Source organism: Oratosquilla oratoria, chromosome 19, assembly GCF_046742065.1.
Source record: "Oratosquilla oratoria isolate Oo_2021 chromosome 19, ASM4674206v1, whole genome shotgun sequence".
NCBI classification, from domain to species: Eukaryota; Metazoa; Arthropoda; class Malacostraca; order Stomatopoda; family Squillidae; genus Oratosquilla; species Oratosquilla oratoria.
In genome coordinates, this window is record NC_134795.1 from 58,599,430 (window position 1) to 58,608,923 (window position 9,494).

General features: G+C 36.4%; 1 protein-coding gene across 4 annotated transcripts in view; it reads right to left on the minus strand.

The window, feature by feature from the left end:
• LOC143035933 (uncharacterized) overlaps positions 1-9,101 on the minus strand; it is a 60,910-nt gene extending 51,809 nt beyond the window's left edge. For all 4 annotated transcript variants that reach the window (XR_012967341.1, XM_076203152.1, XM_076203153.1 and 1 more), the window contains exon 1: positions 8,895-9,101. The gene's annotated coding sequence lies outside the window, so the exon portion shown is untranslated. The remainder of the gene's footprint in view (positions 1-8,894) is intronic.
• Between the last annotated feature and the right edge of the window lie 393 nt (positions 9,102-9,494).

A 9,494-nucleotide genomic window follows, 5' to 3' on the forward strand; every position in this document is an offset into this window, starting at 1 on the left:
ATCGTAGCTGTGGTCGGTAATTTTGCAGAGGATATAAGCGTAACTTCTCTTTCATCAAATTACATGGAAATCACACATCTTAAATAAAATAGGTCAAATAATGCAACCATATGCTAATTCTTTATATAAAATTGTGCATTTGAGCAGAAACCGTCATTGTTTGGTTGAGGTCGGCAATTAGTGAGTCGGACGGTAACTATGTGGTTGGTAATTTTGTAGAGGATAAAAATGTAATTTCTCTTTGATCAAATTACATGGCAATCACACATTTTAAATAAAATAGGTCAAATAATGCAACCATATGCTAATTCTTTATATAAAATTGTGCATTTGAGCAAAAACCGTCATTGTTTGGTTGAGGTCGGCAATTAGTGCGTCGGACGGTATGTGGTTGGTAATATTGTAGATAAAAACGTAACTTCTCTTTGATCAAATTACATGGAAATCACACATTTTAAAGAAAATAGGTCAAATAATGCAACCATATGCTAATTTTTTATATAAAATTGTGCATTTCAGCAAAAACAGTCCTGAACACTCCTCATCACTCATTCTCGCTAACCGTTCGTGCATCCTTGTCGAGTACTGTATATACATATATTATATATATATATACATATATTATATATATATACATATATTATATATATATATGTATATATATATACATATATACATATATACATATATATACATATACATGTATATATATATATATGTATACATGTATATATATATATATGTATATTATGTGTATATATGTATATGTATATATATATGTATATATATATATATATTTATGTATATATATGTATATATATATATGTATATATATATATATGTGTGTGTGTGTGTATATATATATGTATATATATATAATATGTATATATATATACATATATATGTATATATATATATATATATATATATATATGTATATGTATATATATATATATATATATATATATTTATATATGTATATATATATATATATATATATATATATATATATATATATATATATATATATCTATATATATACTTATATATATATATATATATATGCTTTAGAGCAGTCGACAGCAACCATCAGAATTGGCACATGCAGTTTGGCCATTTGGGCACAGCGGAAAAGGTGATAAAGTGGGACACTTCCGGAGCAGTGACGTATTCTTATTGATAATGGTGCCTTTTCAACAGAAGACGGGTTCTGTTTCACGATGAAAAGAAAATAAGTAATGTGTGTGTTTTTTTTAACAAACCTTGTATGTGGTAGATAAATTGAAAACGGTAGACAGAAGGTGGAGCCACACTACCAACAGTCTTCTCTGCCACGCGCCTTAATTCAACACTAATTCCTCTCGTATCCACTTGTTAGATATTTGTTACATATATATGACACATATGTGTATCTATGTATATGTATACATGTATATATACAGTGAAGAACAGGTATGCAAACTTAAATATATAAAGTAATATGATTACATAATATTTGCCGGAACAATTCTTACCCTGAACACATGGAATAGCCCTAAAGCTACTGAAGAAAGTTTTTGAACCCGAAATCGTGATATACGGTAACAAACATGACGACCTATAGTAAAGTTATATGGAAAATACCTTTAATTATATATATATATATATATATATATATATATATATATATATATATATATATATATATATATATATATATATATATATATATATATATATATATATATATATAATCACGTAGAAACCACTGTTGGAGTAAAAAAGACTGGAGACGGGGAATCTATATCTTTCGATTGCAAACTGCAATCCTCTTCTGTAGATCTACTGAAGAGGATTCCAGTTTGCAATCGAAATATATATATATTCCCTGTCTCTAGTCTATTTTACTCCAACAGCGGTTTTCACGTGATTGACAAATGTGTTATTATATTTTTCACCTGTGATATATATATATATATATATATATATATATATATATATATATATATATATATATATATATATATATATATATTTCTGGGGCACAGGTTTTCTCTAAGGCAATTCTGGTTGAAATCAACTGCACTAGTTGCTTTAACAATCTTCAAGACTGTATTCTTTAATCTGGAGAATACTTTCCTATTAGCAACTGAGAGGGACTGGAAGTAGTCATTCATGACTCTCAAAAGAATATACACAGTGTATGCCAACTGATATATTTTTGCATAGTAATAGTATTGAACAACTATTGACTCCACCGAAACTATAGTTTTTCGCCTCGTCGTGAGGCGTCTTCAGGGTGAGGACTGCTTTGTAGGATGCTCTGCTATATTGAAGGTCTTCCAACGAATAATGACCGCTGGTTGGATGGGCTGGCTTATAAGGCTCAGCCTGCCTAGCTCAGACGGAATACTGGCCTCTCATTGGCTGAGAGGTGCAGTATGGGATTTTGTCCGGGAGCCAAGGGGGTGGGATTTTGTCTGGGAGCCAAGGGGGTGGGATTTTGTCTGGAAGCCAAGGGGGTGGGATTTTGTCTGGGAGCCAAGGGGGTGGAATTTTGTCTAGGAGCCAAGAGGGTGGGATTTTGTCTGGGATTCAAGAGGGTGGGATTTTGTCTGGGAGTCAAGAGGGTGGGATTTTGTCCGGGAGTCAAGGGGGTGGGATTTTGTCTAGAAGCTCTGGCCTGATTTGCTGCTGCTCTGGTTACTGGTCCTAGGCGCTGACTAACTAGCTGGACATGTTTCATTTGTTCGCGGGGCTGCTGCTGTCTAAGGGCTTGTTGTTCCTGGAGGGGGTTATTCTTTACAGGGCGCGCGGAAGGGAGAATAAAATCGGCAGCTTGCTGTATGTTGATGGTAGGGTGCTGGCAAGTAATGAATACTGCTTCTGCAATCTGCAGCTTCCTGAAGGCAGACTCCTTGTGAAGAATTTCCGTTTGGTCTAGCAGCTTCTGTAGAGGAGGCTTCATGTTGTGTGTTTCAGTGAAATGATGGAAAATTTATCCCTGGTTTCTATGGGATTGTAGGCGACGTCGCAGTGTAGAGCAGTGTTGCCACTCACAAAATGTAAAAATGCCAAGATGACCCTACGAAAAAATCCAAGAAAATCCAAGGATTATTTTTTATACTGATACTTGCGAAAAACAAGGTGACATGGCTCTTGAAATGGATTGTGGCTTATTTAAAATAGGAAATTTAGCTAGAAGAGGAAGTTCTACTCACCAAATACTTTACAGACAATGGTATTATTGCAGGAAGAAGAATACTGGCATAGGGTCCTCCTCTAATTCCTCATCATCAACATCATCGGCTTCACTATGATATAAAGTTGCTGTGTTACTCTTCTTCCTGGACTCTTCCCTCTCTTTATATCTCATGTGACAGTGACCCAACTTTACATCTTTGATTAATGAAATAGATGGTTCCCACTTTTGGCAAGTCACTTCTTGTCTTGTGATGGCTTGCTTGGCCTATAGACGGTTTGCAACTGTATTTGTGTGTAGTCTGTTGCTTTGCTTAGTTTTAACTTGGTTTATTTGGGAATAATTTCTTTCAATACATGCAGACGAGTGTGACAGAGCTAATAAGTTGCACATAAATGTTGCAAGAAGATTAAACTTTTCTTTATTATTCCCATCTTTCACTGAAAGTAAATCATTCCAGAAAACAGTTGCAGATTGACTTATGCCTTTAAGTGTGTCTCTTGCATATAGAAGATCTCGCCATTGCTCTTGCAGCAAATCTAGCTCATCCTCCTTTATCAATGTTGGAAAATGTACAGCAAGTTTTCAAAGAGATTTCAAGTCCCTCTTTGTAGAAAGAGCTTCAGCTGGTTCCACTACCTTTAACATAGCAATGAGGCTATTTTCTTCAAAAGGAAATATCTTTTTCATCTGCATGCACAATTCTATTAGAAACTGCTTGCAGTCATATCGAAAAAGCTCTTCCTTTTCCTGAAGAGGTTCACTTTCCATGCTTCATGGAAACTTTGTGTGCCATCAGAGACGACTTATTGCAATGCTTGAGTTTGCTGCTACATACAGTACACAAGACAGTATATTTGTCAGTAGGATCTGGTTGTACCCAATCTTTCAGTTCATCCTCCTCCATCCATTCCTTTCTAAATGCCTGCTGATACCACGTCACTTTCGCTTTTCTCTTTGGTGGGGTAACATCACCACTATACCCTGGTTTTTCAGAGTCACTCATAATGATTTCTAATTAAATCATGTAGGGTTGAATAACTATCAACAGGTCTCACATACCACACACGCACGACTTATGAGCTAGAGAGGACTGGCGGACCAAGATCTAAGAATATAAGGTCTAACCACTTCCGACCGAATTTCGAGGGAGTTGGCGCAGTGGGCCCGTGAACGTCACCTGGCTGTTCGAAGTGGGGTTCACGGGCCCTATAGCTGTCAGTTGAAGCTGGCGCGTCGTTGAGAAATGACGTTACCTTCGCTCGCACCGCTCCACGCAATTAGTTATATTCTGACAAATATTATATAGAATATATATATATAAATATATATAAAATATTATAGTTCCTGTCTATATATATGAATATATATATATATATATAATATATAAAATATTATAGTTCCTGTCTTCCTTGGCGTTTCACAGTTTTCTTCAGTGTTTCACAAAGAGAAAACGGACTCAGCCTAATGACGTCAGAAGCTGCGCAGAAGAATTCAAACGGTCTGACCTGTATATTTAGACCTTGTGGCGGACTAGGAGAGAAACGTCTCAACGTATTGAACGTGTTATGGACGCGTCAACTCATAGAAGACAACTTAGTTAGCAAGTCGTGGTTTCCAGCCTTAACTTTTCAACAATCTCATGAATTAAAATTTAAAACTTAATTTGTCCTCTGTTGTTAACATAGTGTACCTCATACTTTATTAAGTGGCAAAGAGAATATTCTATTATTAAACTAATATTTTAAGCAATTGTCTACAATTTGGCGAAAAAATCCAAGATTTGTTCATTTTTTATAGTTTATTTCCAAGATTCCAAGTTGATGGCAGAAATGCCAAGATATTGGGAAAAAAGCCAAGGAGTGGCCACACTGGTGTAGAGGAGGTCCTGCCAATGTATGTGCTGGAGCCGTCGCAGCGGCCCTCCTGACATGAAAATTTGTATACAACATTGGTGGTAGCCTCACTCGGGGCCCTGGGCGCCGTGCTATTCCTCATTATCAGGGAACTAATGAGGTTAGGTTTGCAGAATATTCTCAAGTTTATGATGGCATTTCTGTTAGTTGGGGTGACTCCTCTCTTGATGATATTCCTAAGGGCATCACACTCCTCGCGGTACCGATCATGAAAAGCAACTAGTGCAGTTGATTTCAACCAGAATATATATATATATATATATTTATATATATATATATATATATATTTATATATATTTGAATGTATATATATACATATATTTTTTAATTACCCACTGTCGGAGAAACAAAGCAAAAGAAACAGACGAACTGTATATTTCGACCACTACTGTGGTCCTCTTCAGCAGGTAGATACAAGGTGAGATGTACAAGAATATATACAGGGAGAGAGGTACAAAGTAGGAACAAGGGGAGGTGGCTCAAGTCACATGTCCGAGGTGGGGCGGATTCGGTAATGGTAATAATTTATTCATAGCATAAGTTGTTATACAATCAGGTGACCATTGCCCTTTTGATGTATTGAATTTGGCAAGTGTTTAATGAGGAAAGATTCAACTATCTTTCTCCTAAAGCTACAATTGGATTTATAAATTATTTCTGGATTGTTCCAATCTATGCGGTGATCCTTTGTTGATGTATGGAGGAAGACCGCGGAGTTGTTTTGTGCATACCTGACAGAGTTTTTGTGCTCTTTTACTCTGGTATTGAGGTCCCTACCAGTTTGATCCCAGTAGACCTCATTACAATCTTTACATGGTAGTTTATATACGCCTGAGTTATTATTTGTTTTGGGTTTATGATGTATATTTACTACTTTATGAAAAATGTTATTAGGATAGCTTTTAGACTACTTGAATCTGCTTTAATTTCCAGTAAGAAGAAGAAGAACCAACGCCAATTTTTAGTGAGGTGCTTAGAAGAACAAGTGTGTCCCCAATCCTTTGGATTCCATAAGTACAACCATTTGGGATTTAGTTTTCCTAGTTACATCAAAGAGTATTTGAAAGAACGTATCCAACTTGCGTCTTTGGAGAGTGACGCTGCTTACCTCCGAGTAAGATCTTCCACCAGGACCCTTAAGTTGTTATGTCCTGATGACCTAACATACAAATTTCTCTCTAGACTTGCCATTGGTAAAGCCACACATATTAGTGATAAACACTCAGTGATTCTTAGTAAGAAATTAACAAGATTGTGTAACAACAGTGTTTGGTCCAAATTTTCTCTCACTGACAATGTGGTGAACATTTCAAATTTATCCCTTACACAACTTGAACTGGAAGTGTTAGGACTTGGTATCAGTTTTGCCATGAAACCTAGTAAACATCAGGCCCTTGATTATATTGTTGGTTTTGACAAGTTTTTGGCTTCGAATGAATATGACAAGGACTTACTATGCTTAAAAGGTGTTTTGTTACAAGGTATTATGAATTGTTTCAGTGAAGGATGCGGTTTACCTAAACGCTACAAAACTGCATTAGAAAATCTCTCTAGACGTAAAGATGTCATCATCACTAAGGCAGATAAAGGGGGTAAAATAGTAATCATTAATGAATCAGATTATAATTCGAAAGTATTTGACCTATAGGACAGAGAGACTTATGAACAGCTGACCAAAAACCCACTTAAAAACACAGTGACTGATTTTAACAAACAAGCGCGGAAGTTAGTTGGAAATAAGTTTTTCAATAATAATTTTCTAGTGATCAACCCTCAGTTACCTAACTTTTACGGTCTCCCTAAAATTCATAAAGAGGGAACCCCACTTAGACCTATGATTTCCAACAGTAAATCATGCACAAACAGATTGTCCAAATGGCTCACTCGCTTACTTTCGCCGTTTGTGGGTACTTTTTCCAATTCACACATTAAGCATTCGGAGGATTTCATCAATAAAATCAAGCACCACAATATACCTGCTAATAGTAAATTACTAAGCCTCGACATAGGCTCTCTCTTCACTAACGCCAATACAGATGAAGTATTAAATTTCTTGGAAACCAAACTACATCCATACAGTGAACAATTTCCCTTGCCTATTCCTAAAATCTTAAAATTAATCAAACTATGTATCACAGCTAATGTTTTTTCCTTCAAAGATAATTTTTTCAAGCAAAAGTTTGGATGTAGTATGGGCTCCAATCTCTCCCCAGTATTATTTAACCTTTATATGGAATATTTCGAAACCGTGTTGCTACCGGACATAAAACCACCCGACATGATCTGGTTTAGATACGTTGATGATATTTTTACGTTTTGGGACGATAGTTGGGGACCATTTAATGACTTTCACTTCAAACTTAATAATTTGTCACCTAGTATAAAATCTAAAGTTGAATGGGAAGAGGACAACAGCATTCCCTTTCTGGATATACTAGTGATCAGAAGTCATGGACATTTGGATTTTACAGTATATAGAAAGCCCACGCATACTGGTAACTACTTACATTTTTTTAGTTACCATCTATAAAGGGTTAAACTAAGTGTTGCTTCGGGCCTCTATTTAAGAGCATTAAGAATGTGTAGCGTTCAATTTTTAAATAAAGAATTAGACACAATAAACTTACAATTGAGCAAATTAGGTTATCCAATTTGGTTGTTGACAAAAGCTCTTAGCAAGGCAAAAATCAGCTATTATAAGAACTCTTCCCTAACAAACAACCAGCACAATTGGGACAATACTTGTATAAAGATCCCATACAACCATTTATTGGACGAAGCTTCTAACATGTTACCGCAAGATAAAATTAGATTGGTCTTCAACTATCCTAATAAAAAAAATCATAAAGTAGTAAATATACATCATAAATCCAAAACAGATAATAACCCAGGCGTATATAAACTACCATGTAAAGATTGTAATGAGGTCTACTGGGATCAAACTGGTAGGGACCTCAATACCAGAGTAAAAGAGCACAAAAACTCTGTCAGGTATGCACAAAACAACTCCGCGGTCTTCCTCCATACATCAACAAAGGATCACCGCATAGATTGGAACAATCCAGAAATAATTTATAAATCCAATTGTAGCTTTAGGAGAAAGACAGTTGAATCTTTCCTCATTAAACACTTGCCAAATTTCAATACATCAAAATGGCAATGGTCACCTGATTGTATAACAACTTATGCTGTGAATAAATTATTACCATTACCGAATCCGCCCCACCTCGGACATGTGACTTGAGCCACCTCCCCTTGTTCCTACTTTGTACCTCTCTCCCTGTATATGTTACAAAATGTGCTACTACATTTTCGTCTTGTAAAATATATACATATATATATATATATATATATATATATATTATATATATATAATATGAACATTTTAGAAGCTCTGCCATGTTCAATCTGTCTTTAACATACACACACACACACACACACACACACACATACGTATACCAAGGGTTTTTCCAGCATTATCAGGGCGTTAGCTAATGTCAAAAGGAATATAACCACTCCCACCGTTTGCACCATCCTTTCCTCACTCACTCACACACACACACACACACACACACACACACACACACACACACACACACACACACACACAAATATATATATATATATATATATATATATATATATATATATATATATATATATATATATATATATATATATATATATATATACATATATTCGAGACGGGCAGACAATTATATTACAACTATCTGATGTTTCCTAACCAGCATGAACACTGGATACTAAGATAGTGTGCACGATTTGATCCTACTTACCTAGATACAGGTTCCTCAATGTAGTGAGAGAGGCCTCCGGCAGACGAAGCCTCAATATATTGAGAAAAGACACTTCAATCTCGATCGGAGTACACCAAAGCTAGATGACCATCACTTAACGTTCATCACTGATGTATAATTCCACTGTTCTGTGGCTTCTGCCAGTTGCTTCCACCCACGGGCACCGGACACTGGTGACTGGCGTTGATAATTTTGTGATACGCGAGCACACGCGCGCGCGCACACACACACACACACACACACACACACACCTCTCATGGCGCTGTGGTTAGAGCTCTGGCCTGCCACTACGGAGGTCCGGGTTCGACTCTCGCCCGGGGCTGAAATAATATCAGTATCGCAGCGCTGAGGGGTGTTACTCCAACTCTCGTGGGCGGGGAGTTGGGGGTGTGTGTGTGTGTGTGCAAGGTCATAGCATTACCCATAGATCGGACCTACGAGCTCTGAGCTCTCTTCCAGGAGGGAAATAGCTGTCGATCACGAGTCCAACACGTGATCCAAAGACCAAGTGAAATACACACACACACACACACACACACATACAACTCAATGGCGCAGTTAGTAGAGTTCTCGCCTGTC